This window comes from Rattus norvegicus, chromosome 1 (genome assembly GCF_021556685.1).
Source record: "Rattus norvegicus strain SHRSP/BbbUtx chromosome 1, alternate assembly SHRSP_T2T, whole genome shotgun sequence".
In the NCBI taxonomy this organism is placed as follows: Eukaryota; Metazoa; Chordata; class Mammalia; order Rodentia; family Muridae; genus Rattus; species Rattus norvegicus.
In genome coordinates, this window is record NC_141534.1 from 43,137,501 (window position 1) to 43,150,006 (window position 12,506).

The window sequence follows — 12,506 nt, forward strand, 5'->3', positions numbered from 1 at the left end:
AAGATATGCCTAGGCCATGCCTCTGGGGGATTATCGAGATTTTGTTAATTGAGATGAGAAGACTCATCTGCTGTAGATTGAACTGTTCCCTGGCCAGGATCCTGAATAAATGTGAAGAGAAGAAGCTCTACACAGTCATCATACTGCTCTCTGATTGTAGGTGTGATGTGAGCAGCTGTTCTAAGTTCCTGTAGCCTTTATCTCACCAGCATGACGGACTGCACCCTTGGACTGTGAACCAGAATTAGCCCCCTCTCCCTTAAGTTGCTTTTGTATTTTTGGTCACAGTGACAGGAGAAGAACTAAGACAATAGTATTACAAAATACTTCACTGCTTTCTCACTCCGTTAGTGACTATCAGGTGCTGAGAGTAGGGAGGAGGCGATGTTGGGTGTCCCAGTCAGGGTTACCATTGCTGTGATGGAATACCGTGAACAATGTAACTTGGGAGAGAAAGGGTTTGTTTGGCATACTTTCCCAAGTCACTGTTCATCATCGATGGAAGTCAGGGCAGGAACTCAAACAGGGTAGGAACCTGAAGGCAGGAACTGATGCAGAGGCCATGGAAGAGTGCTTCTTACTGGCTTGCTCAAACTGGCTTGTTCAGCCTGCTTTCTTGTAGTACCCAAGACCATCGGCCTAGGGATAGCTCTGCCCACAGTGGGCTGGACTCACCAATCAATTTACTTTTAAGGATTTATTTATTTATTAATATATAAGTACACTGTAGCTGCCTTCAGACACACCAGAAGTGGACATCAGATCTCATTACAGATGGTTGTGAACCACCATCTGGTTGCTGGGATTTGAACTCAGGACCTCTGGAAGAGTAGTCAGTACTCTTAACCACTGAGTCATCCCTCCAGCCCCATCAATCATTTTTTAAAAAAAATACTCTATAGACTTGCCCATAGCCTGATGTTATGGAGGCATTTTCTTAATTGAGATTTCCTCCTCCCAGATGACACAAACTAACCAGTAAAATGTGTGTATGTATCATGACAGCATGTATGTACACGACAGCATTTCCTTCTAATTTTCCTTCTTAGTTGGCATCTAATAGTGCTCAGTGAATACTTGAATAATTGAATGAGCTGATGGATGAATGTTATAAAACATAACCGAACGTTGTAAATAGTGCATTTGGAAAACAAACCATTTTTTGGCATCAAGAAATGGGAAAATAAAATTTAACAACCATATCTTCTATGGTGTTGAGGTTAAACAAGAAATATTTTCCTTCTCTCCCATGATTGGGTAATGATAAATGATTTTCTGAAGAAGTCAATTCTTTCCAGCAAATTCTGCCTGGAGACAGAGCATGGAATTTGCCTACTGATACAGAGGAAGAGAGCTCTGTGCTCTGTTGTAATCAAGAGCCACCTCATTGTTATGGTAGTTGAGGCGCTCAGAAAGGAACTTTAAGAAGCCCCTGAGGAGTGGATTAGTTGGGAGTGAATTAGTTGGGAGTGGGTCCATTTGGGAAGAAGACTGAAACCTTGGGAGTCTTGTTCTAGAAACCTGGATGAAATTCCTGCCTTTTAACCTACCCTGAACATGCTTGTATTAGTGAGAAAAATTATGCAAGGGCTAGGGGAAAGATTGCATCTGTCACTACCGATGGTCTGGAAGGTGGTTTTACTACGCATATAACTGAGACACAGGTTATGGTGCCCCAGTGAGTCCCGGTTGCTTGCTGACAATTAGTAATGTCTGTTTAAATCATGAGGTTTCAATTGGGCCTGACAAGTATATGCCAGTTAGTTTCACTTTCAGCGGGGAAAGGAGGGTGCCGGGAATGTGAAAGGCCTGATTGGAAGTTTACAACTTTAGTCTCTCTCCTGTCAGATATGTGCCCTTCATGGGTTTTCCTCTTTTCTTTACAATCTTATTTTGCTCCCCTCTCTTACTGAAGCTTTTCTTTTTCTTCGCAAGGTTTAGGATCAGAGAAACAGCAATGAATGGCGGCGGGGGTGGCGGGGGTGGGTGGGAGGGGGCGGTGATGGTCGTGGAAGCAAAGTGTCTTCTTCCAGCTTGTTCCTCTCTTCCCGTTCATCAAGGTCTGCTTCACCTCCAATCCCTGATAAGAGGATTGATAGTTTTCTTCTCTTTGTACAAAATAGGAGTTCTTGCTGCACCAAAGAAGAGTTGGGTAGCTGAGCTCCTTTGGAGAACAGTGCAGAAACAGGTCTCACTGGAGATGAGGACAGAGAGGGGAAAGAAGCCAGCGGAGATCAACAAAGCACTTAACAAGCAGTTGGGGATGGCAGGAGGTGCTTGGTGCTGCCTGAGAGCAAAAGCAGACCAATGTTAGGCAGTCTGGGGCGACTAGAGGGTTCAAGGTAAGCCTCCCGGAGAAGAGAGACTGAAAGGAGGGCGTGAACAGAAGTTTCCAGGCAAAGGAAGAAACAGTGCTAGGTTCTGAGGCAGGGGCATTTGAATAAGATGGGAGACTCATAGAGAGTAGTGTGCTTGGAACCTGGTCTGGGAGAGAAGGTTAGGAAGCTGTGGAAAAGGTTAGCTACGGACTGCCTTTAAAAAAAAATATATATATATATAATATATATATATTACAGAGTAGTGTGGGTAAATGTAAGTGGTGGCTTTATTATATTTTCCATATCTTCTACGTAATCACTTTCAAGTGAAAATTTGGTTGACAAGCCGACAGTTCTAGGAACTCTAGGAAATTTTTATTCATAAATATCTCTGCTTTCATTCATCAACAGAGAAAGAGTTACAAAGGAGCCACAGAGATTATTATCAAATTTCTCCCCTCCCTACTGAGCCAAAAAGGGGTGTCAGTTACTGCCTTGGTTATGTTCTTTTTTAATGCTGAAAAGTGCTCAACTCAGGATACAGGATTGTTTGAAAAGGAGAGTCTGCGAATTACATGATTAAAGAGCGTTCAGAGAGAATGCAAGGTCAAAACTCAGCGGCCGAAGATAACAAAGAAAAGGGTAGAGGTTTCAAAATGTTAGCATTTGGGCAATCAGTTAGCATGTATTTACTTACTTTTAGGTCAGCATATGGGGTCTAGGTAACCGATGTGGCTTTTTCTTTCTGTGTATGTTTACCCATCATATTCCTGGCAATATTCTGAGTGGTTTTCCTCCTTCAGAGCATGTATACTGTGCAACCTTCTCGTGTTGGCTCCATTTGCGTAAGGAAAAAAACCCCGAGGTTCAGGAAGATTAATTCTGAAGTTTGGGATCATGTACGGACTTGGCAAACGCACTTCAATATCTTCTCTTTCCTTGCGCACTTACCGCAAGCCCTAATTAAGTCTCATTTCGCGTTGAGAGATTTATCTTTGAAAAGCAGTGTGGGTCTATGAAAATGTTGTGGATCTTCACTGTTGAGCCCACTGCTTTGCTGAATTCTAATGAAAACCATAGAGCTTCCTCTTGTCCCTCCCTATCTCTTCCCTGGACAGCAGCCCACAGTCTGAGCATGCTTTCCCTGACACGGGGTTTCTGCTCCATCCATCCTGCTGCATGTGGGCCTCTGTGCTTAAACTTAAAAGGCTTGATTTTCTCCTCCACCCTGTCTCCTTCCAGCCGCCATGACTGTCAGCTTGCCTGCTCTCTTGTTTGTTTCTCAAATTCTAACCACATTATCTTCAGGTTTCCTCTTGAATCCATTTTTAAAATTACTTTATCAATGTCACTAAGAGCCCGCTAAAGGGAAACTCGGTTCCCCTCTAACAGGAACATCCGCCTGAATCCCTTTGAACCTGACTTGATCTTATTAGCAGTAACCCTGTCAAGGAGTCCCTAACCCCCACTCCCACCCTCACCCCCACCCCCACTCTCACCCCAGAAAGAACCCAGTGATCTCACTTGTATTCCTTACCCATCTCTTGAAGACCTTAACACCTCCCCCAATCCCATATATGACGATTGTAAAGACGATGATGTTTGACTTTTTAAAAATTATTTTAATTTTACTTGTGACCTTTTCTTTTGAGCGTCCCATGCCCTACTCACAAAATATCTTTATTAAACCCAACTCTGCCCTGTTTTTTAAATTTAGAAAGTGGCAATTTTTCAAATGAACTCCACAGAAGCTCCAATCCCAGTGTCTTATTTATGTGAGTTTAGAAATATTATGCAAATCTCTTGGAGCAGAAGTGTTTGGCCATATGTCCTCTGTCCTCAGAAGGCAGGATTTCTTAGGTAAGGGTAAGCCCTTCTCGGTCATGTCTTACCACAGTAATTAACTTTATATTTTTGTGATTTGGGTTTGTCAGTCTTACTAGTTTGTTGCATTGAAGTTCTCCTGGAGTAGTTTTTAGTTTAGTTGTGAAAAACAAAGTATAACTCCAGACCGAAATTAGATATTTGGCTTAAAAAAAATCCCACTAGTTCCAGATTTTAAAACTTGAAGGTAAAGTTGAAAGTCACTGTTGTTTTCTTTAAAACTGTAGCGGTTGAATTTCATTCACATTTTATTTAAAGTGACTAATACATGATTTTAAACAACTATTGGAAATTCCATGCTTTTCATTAAAAGAGTTTTACAGTGCCTATTAGCATATGAAGGCCTTTGGGGGGGTTATAACAAGGAAATCAAATTAATTTATTTATTCCAACTTTCCCAAACTAAATTTTTTATCATATGAACTGTAAAAGGTTAGTATAATATATTTTAAATATTGTTTGGGAAACACTTGGGAAAGTGTTCTTTGAAAAGGCATCTTTGGGCATCAGACAATAGAGTTCTTGAGCATGGCAGTATTTTGGAAAAGGACATTGACTTTTGCTTAATTGAACCATTGTCAATTGTCATACATTGCTTTGAGTGCTGGCAATATGAAGATAATGTATAAATACCACACCCCCCACATCTTATTTAAATGGACTCATGTTAAAGTAAGAGGCAATAATAAACAATGTATACAATTGAAATAAGCAACAAGTTTGTGACATCAATTATGTGCTTTCAAACAAACAGGAGCTTAGCTCTGCTCCAGAGCCGCTTCCGAGAGGAGAGGGTGTTTGAGATAGATCTTAAAGGAGAGACAGACATTTATTAGTATTAAGGGAGGACTAGGCTAATATACTAGAGGTAAGTGTTAAAGGAGGAGGCAACAAGAACTGTGTCTAGGTGACAGGCTAGGAACCCACATGTTTGGGCACTTGGCAGTGCATCAGGAAGGCTGGAATGCAGGGTTCCGTAGAGGGGTTGGGAAAACGTAGGCAGACACTCAGAGCCTTGGTCAGACTCGGCAGGCTACCAAGACCAAAATAACACAAGTCAGATGTGTTTAGAAAGGGCACCTTGGCTGAAATGCAGAACTTGATGGATCATGGATCGTGCAAGAATCTGGAGGATACAAGAGGGGGCACTGCATTGTGCATCTGCTTATGTTTGACATTATAAAACAATGGCAGAATAGAGTTAGGAGAGACCTGCTAAGCGTTTAGAAATCTTTGAAAGAGAATGATAAGAAAATATTAAGGACTTTCTTTATTTGCCTGGCTCCTGTACAGATAGTTTTGGGCCCTAAGGTAGGGGCACCTGGGTCCGGGAATTAAGATTGTATGGGTTGCTGGATAGGTTCAGACCCTCTTTTCTGAAACTCAGTGTAGATGACTCTTACATGTACAATCATGAGCTTTTGATAGAACCATCTAAAGCAGTGCTTTTCAACCTCCCTAGTGCTGAGACCCTTTCATACAGTTCTTCTTCTTGTGGTAATTCCCCCACCCCAGTCATAAAATTATTTTTGTTGCTACTTTGTAGCTATAATTTTGCTACTGTTATGAATCATAATGCAAATATCTGATATGCAGGATATCTGATATGTGACCCTTGTGAAAGTGTCATTCTACCCAAAAGGGATATGGGTCCATAGGTTGAGAACTACTGATCTAAAGTAACTTCACTCCTTTTTAAACGTATTTCACCCACCCAACAAGTATTAAGTAAGACTTAGTAAATACTTATTTTACTTAACAGTTAAGTAAATGCACATGGAGTGACAGTCACAGCTTGTGACAAATAAATGCACAAGGAGTCCAGTATACAGGCCAAGGGGATCCTTGTTTTTGTTTGTCTTCAGAGTGAGTTCTCAGGCGCGTGAATTAGTCAGGTGTGATTGCCTTTTTAAGAGATGAGGTGCCTGACCAACTCTGGACAACCCTCAATTTAGGGCAGTAGTGCCTTCCTGGAAACAGATGTGGTGAATGAAGATTGGAAGTGTGAATGAAGCTTGTACTGCACACCTAGACAGGGGCTAGAAGGAGCATTTCTGAGGATGGTGATATGATAAAAGAAGGACCTTTTGAAACCAACATTGAAGGAAGGCTTGTATTTCCTCACCCTGGAGATGGACTCAGAAAACTGACTGGGCCACCATGAATCATGGTTCACCATATGATTACCGCGAGTCACCATGTGAGGCGGCTAATAAGAAAGGTAGACAGACATCTTTCAATCCTTACAGTCCAGCTCTGTTGGAGAAATCGTCAAGTTATGTAGGATGAATAACATCTTGTATCTTTTCTCAGCTACTGTTTGCCAAAAGGAATGCTTGTGTGTACTCTTGACCAAGACAACTCCACCCAGAAGACAGGAAGGCAGAGAAATCTGTCTACTGTTTGCCCTAGCTTGGTATCATCTTGGTCTGGATCCCTGCTCTGACTCATTTTCAGACAGAAGCCCATGGTTGATGAACACCTGATGCAAAACTGGTTCTGTTTCCATGTCTCATCTCTACTACTTGGTCATTTGAAGAGCTGAATTTCTGAATGTCCAGTACTTTATTCCAGATTGTCAACAAACAAATTAGGGAACACATTTGCTGCCGTCCTGTGTACTTTGAGTTGTGTTTCAAATTCGGAGTATCCAAAACCTTTTATTTTGACAATCCATTAAATGCAGCTCTTTCCCTCAGGGCAGCGGCTTACCCTTAGTTTTGTGGATCAGAGCTTAGCTCTTGTGTCTGCCGAACCACAGTTGGAGTGTTCTGAATTTGTGTAGGAGTGGCAAGTTAATTGTGTCCCCCTAGCATCGTCAAACTCCAAGGCCATAAAACTCACTTAAAAGAATCTGGAGTCTTTGTTTGGTTTTGTTTGTTTGTTTAAGGCTAAACTCTTTGATTTGGGACTAGAGATTTTGTGGGAAAGGCCTCTGGTTCTTTGGGAATTGTAGATTGCTGTCTTGTCATACTCTTCTAATTAATAAGGAAGAAGCCATATAAATCATTGAGATCTTAGTCTATGCTCACACTTGGCTCGGGAGTACACAAATCCTTAGCCAGCAACTGTGGCAACGTCCCTCCTAAATGAGTCCCAAGTTTTGTTTTTGTTTTTTTTTGGGGGGGGGTTCTTTTACCACAGAAAAGGAATTCTGCAGAGCTCAAAGAAAGATCTATCTCCGGAATCTTCTCCCCTCTCAGAAACTATTCTCATGGAAAAGAGGGGTTTTGAAAAGTGAAATAACAAGAACTTAATGCAGACATTTTATAAGTGGACAAATGTTGAGACAGAGTTCAAACATTATTATAGAAGTCAGGGCAAGAGAAGTGAATCTAAACTGAGTCACATAGGGTAAAGGTATAAAAAAAAGCAAAACAAAGAGACAAATGACAAAACAGCAGCAACAACAGCAACACTACCATAAAGGAAACCAACACAAGATCTCCAAATATACAAGTAATCAGACAGACAGATAGACAGACAGGTAACCAGTCGAGACTCTTGTTGGATGAGTGGATTTGGGCAGATGGCAAAAAAAGGAATTCTTGAAACAAATGGTGACGCTGGAAGCATTTCTAGGGGACATTCTCACAGCAAACTCCCTGGTCCTTTGGGTCTTATGATCTTTCTGTCCCTTCTGCTATGTCCCCGAATCTTAGTTGCTGGAGTTGTTTTTTAGATGTATCCATTGTTCCAGGGTCCACAACTCTGCATTTTGATTGGCCGTGGTTTTCTGTAATGGCCTCCATCTGTTGCAAAGAGACAGTTTCTCGATGAAAAGTGTGGACTACAGTTACCTGTGTATATATAACAAATATTTATTTATTTATCGGTTGATATATTTTATATACGTAAGTGTTCTGTCTGTACGTCTGTATGCCAGACATGCATTGGGTCATCTTATAGATGATTATGACTGCCATGTGGTTTCTGGAGACTTAACTCAGGACCTCTGGAAGAGTAGCCAACGGTTTTAACTACTGAGTCATCTCTTCAGCTCCAACAAATATTTAGAATGTAGTTAGAAATGTTATTTATGATGGCTCTTCTTGGTTTTCAACTTGACTACATCTGGAATGAACTAAAACCCAAGTGACTGGGTACACCTGCAAGATTTTTTTTCTTAATTAAAATCATTTGAAGTGGGAAGACCCATGGCTAACCCAGATCTTTTGAGGTGAGAAGATCCACCTTTAATCTGGGTTACACATTCTGCTGGCAGCCTGTATAATGAGCATGGAAGAGGGAAGCTCGTTCTTGCAGGCAAGTCTATTCCTTCACTGGCCTTAGAGACTACTTTTTTGGGATTCCAGCATATACTCAACAACAATAACAACAACAACAACACACACACACACACATGCATGCACGCACACATACATAAACGGGCACACACATGGGCACACATACTCTCGTTCATTCTATCGAGTCCATTCCTTTAGATAACCACGAATATTGTAATATTGCTTTTAAAAGTGGTAGTTGTAGGCTCTCTAGGCTCTCCTTCAAGATCCATGACCTTACTAGCCCTAGGTAGTTGGTTATATTTTTAGTAGTAGACATGGTTTCCTCCTTGTTGTGCAGGTCTTAAGTCTAAGAGAGATGGTGGTTACTGCCAAGGCATTTGTGCCACTACTGCACCCTTAGGGGTATCATGCCATGTTGGAAGGTCATTGATCATAGGTATCAAAGCTAGGTAGGACTGTTGGTTGCCTCTCTCTCTGGTACCATGAAAATTAGTCCTTGGGGAGGAGGAATTCAGTGAAGTTGCATCTCAAGGGCCTCTGGACCCTGTGTCTGAATTGTATGCCGTCTTCAGCAATAGGGACTTACTTTCCATTTTTGGTGTTGTGGGGGAACCAAGGGAAATAGCAAATACTCTATAATGTTTCAGGAGTCTCTTAGACAACCTTGATCAACAAGTCAAAAGAAGGATTCTCAGGCCTGATGTTGGGGTTTTTTAGTAGGTGATTTTTGGCTTTTAGAGGAAGCATTGTCAGCCCATATATATATAGATTCATATATTATAGAATTTTAGGTAGGTAGTTAATACTATGTACGTTATATCTTTTTCCAGACACCCTTTATTGCTCCCTACCCTTGCTCCTAAGTAATGGTCCCTTTTTCCTGTTTTGGTTTCTGTAGTTACGCCAAAATGTTTACTTACACCTGAACATCTGGAGCAAGGAACTTCTGGTGGAGGAGAACATGTGGCCTTTGACTCTCCACATCTGGGGCATCTCCTTCAATATGATCTTTCCTAGTTCCATCCATTCACCTTCAAATTTCATGACGCCATATTCCTCTACAGCTAAATGGTATTCCATTAGTGTATATAGGACACGTTTTATCTATTCTTCAGTCGATGAACATTTAGGTTATTTCTGTTTCCTAGCTCTTGCTATCTTGTTATTTCTTCCTGTTGGCTGTTTTTGGGTTTGGAGTGTTCTTATTGTTCTAAGAATTTGAGGTGCATCATTAAGTTATTTACTTGAGAACACTCTGATTTTCTTTAAAAAAAAAATACAAACCAAACTATTACCATTTCATCAAAACTTTCTACTGTATTTGAGGCTCATGAAAACTATGGGTTTGTGAGTGCTAAGAAGAGTACCAGTCGTTTTTGGCTAGGCAGCCTGATGTACCTCATAGATGAGGCTTCTTTTGTGTACCCCACCCCAGCATGGGTAGCCAAGGCTCCAGTTGTGCTCTGCCTGCTCCATTTTGTTTTGTTGCTTTTCTCATTGTGCACAGTGTGCAGCTGTCCTATTGACCCTTCTATGATTTCAGACCCACTTCCTCTTTGGGATGGAGTCTTTTTCTTTGTTACCTGGTTCTACTTACTGGTATCAAATAGAAGAAACTTCCAATATAAAAAAAGCTTCTATCTTGCAAGTAACTTATTTCAAAATAAAAAAATATTTGTTTTAAAAGAGGGTCTCAATGTGTAATCATGGCTGGTCTGGAGTCTGCTTTGTATACCAGGCTAGCCTTGAACTCACAGAGATCTGGCTGACTCTGCCTTTGCCTCCCAAATTCTGGGTAGCTGTGTATGCAACCATAACTGGCTTGTTGTTTTGAGACAGATGTTGTCTAAGCTGGCATCAAACTCACTATGTAGCCAAAGATTTATGTCTGCATCTACCTTTCAATTTCTGGGATTATAGACATGTGCCACCATGCCTAGCTTTGTAGACTTTTGAAGTGACTTTCTATCAGACTATGGGAGTTCACCTAACTAGTTGGTTAAGATTTGTTTTAAATAATACATTAATATAAAATAAATTATTTAACATACTATTATTCATGTTAACACAAATGTACCATTTTAGTGTATCTATTGAGATGATTCAATGAATATGATCTCTTGTTAAGTATGATGAATTGCAATAATTGATTTTTCAAATATATCTTTCATCTCCAACCTAAATGCAATTTGCTTGTGATGTATTAGCTTTTGTCAGGGAAGAAACCAGTGAATCAAACTCAGGAAAACAGGCCAAGATGACAGCTCCTGGAGGGGAAAGCAGAGAGTCTACAGTGAGAGTATCCAGGAGGGGAGGAAAGCCCTTGTCACTGGAACCAGAATGGTCTCCCTTGAGGGGAGGCAGCATAGCTTGTTGTTAAAAGCTTGGCTTCCAGATTTGGACCCATTCATTTCAAACACATCTTGATCTCACTTGGAGTGTGATGCTAGATCTAAGTATCCCTGGTGCTTCCTTTTGATTGTCAAGTTGGTTGGACTGAGAAAAATCTAGAAGGTTATTGCAGCATATCTCTGGGATTATCTGTGAGCACAGTTCCCCAACAGATCAGGTCTGGGTTGAGGCTCTGTCCTAAATGATGCTTTACTTCACTGACTGATTCAAAATCCTCATGGATGATTGGGAGGTATGGAGGATGGTGAGGCCTTTTGGAGGAGGTGTGTCATGGGTGTCTTTGAAGGGTATATCTTTGCCCTGGTCCCTTTTAGCTATTTCTGTTTCCTGGCTGCCTGCCATGTTGTGAGCATCATTCACACCCATTGTCTGTGATGATCCTTGCTCTGCCACAGGCCTAAAATCCATAAAGTCAAGTAACCATGAACTGATGCCTCTGGAACCATGGGCCTAGGCACATCTCTTTTACTTTACGTGGTTTCTCTCAGGTATTTGATAATAATGACAAGACAAAACAAACATAAATAATCAGTAATCATAATAATGTTAAGAAGTAATAAGTCAGTACTGTGTTTTATTTAGTTGAAGACGATGCTATGTCTACCTCAGGTTTATCCTAAAATTAAATGATCCAGCAGAATAAAATACAGAGATCACTGCAAGATTATAGAAAATGATAACTTGCACTGGCATTTTTGCTATTAATGGATACAGAAAGAATAGAAAGTTCACTCCTATAAAGGGAGAGTTCACTGGATATTGGAAAAAATTTAAATTTTTCATAAAAGTTTTCACAAGTAGAGAACACCAAGTTGTTTGATGTTTTGCTTTAACTCAAAACCTTGGATAGTTTTTAAAATCATTTTTGATATCTGAACTGTTCAATGGACTTCAACAATTATACTTTTAATATATATATACACATATATATATGTGTGTGTATATTAAGTGTCTATATAAAAATATATAATTTAAAAATATATTTTATATAAATATAAAATATGTGTATATATGTATATTTATATACAAATACACACAAATATAAATATATAAGCATATCTAAAATTATATATTTATATATAACTATATTAAAATAAATTACCCAATAATGTCTTGAGGCCTTATTGACATACAATAAACAAAACATACATAAAATATATACACTGACATTCTGATAGATGTCACGAACAGGGAATATAAAGAACATAGATGTCCTCTCCATTTTTGATGTGTAAGGCTCTCTGTACTCTATAGCAGAAAATGTGTGACAGGAACCCTGGGGAGTCCGGTCTTCCCAGAAAAGATACAGAGGATAGCGAAGTGGATGTCCTCTCAAGTTCTATTAAACCATAAGGAACTTAGACACAGTGTGAGCCACACAAACCAGGATGGAAACAAAATATATCCCAGAAAAGCTGGAACTAAAGATTCGTGTGTATGAAGCTAAGTGAGCAACTGTTAGATATATAGGAGCATATGGATGTGGTGTATCTCGCATAGCTGGAGGATGCAGATATGCCCAGCACATGGGTGCGGAGTATCCCACAGAGCTGGACGATGCAGATATGCCCAGCACATGGATGTGGTGTATTCCACAGAGCTGGACGATGCAGATATGCCCAGCACATGGATGTGGTGTATC

General features: G+C 40.3%; 1 protein-coding gene and 1 long non-coding RNA gene across 4 annotated transcripts in view; one reads left to right on the forward strand and one right to left on the reverse strand.

Annotated features, from left to right (window-relative positions):
• Positions 1-12,506, forward strand: part of Esr1 (estrogen receptor 1) — a 392,546-nt gene that overhangs the window by 29,972 nt on the left and 350,068 nt on the right. The gene's annotated exons all lie outside the window — the stretch shown is intronic.
• The window catches only part of LOC148006931 (uncharacterized), a 54,196-nt gene continuing 49,135 nt past the window's right edge, over positions 7,446-12,506 (reverse strand). Inside the window, exon 3 of the long non-coding RNA XR_015649184.1 lies at positions 7,446-7,954. This is a non-coding gene — a long non-coding RNA (uncharacterized LOC148006931). The remainder of the gene's footprint in view (positions 7,955-12,506) is intronic.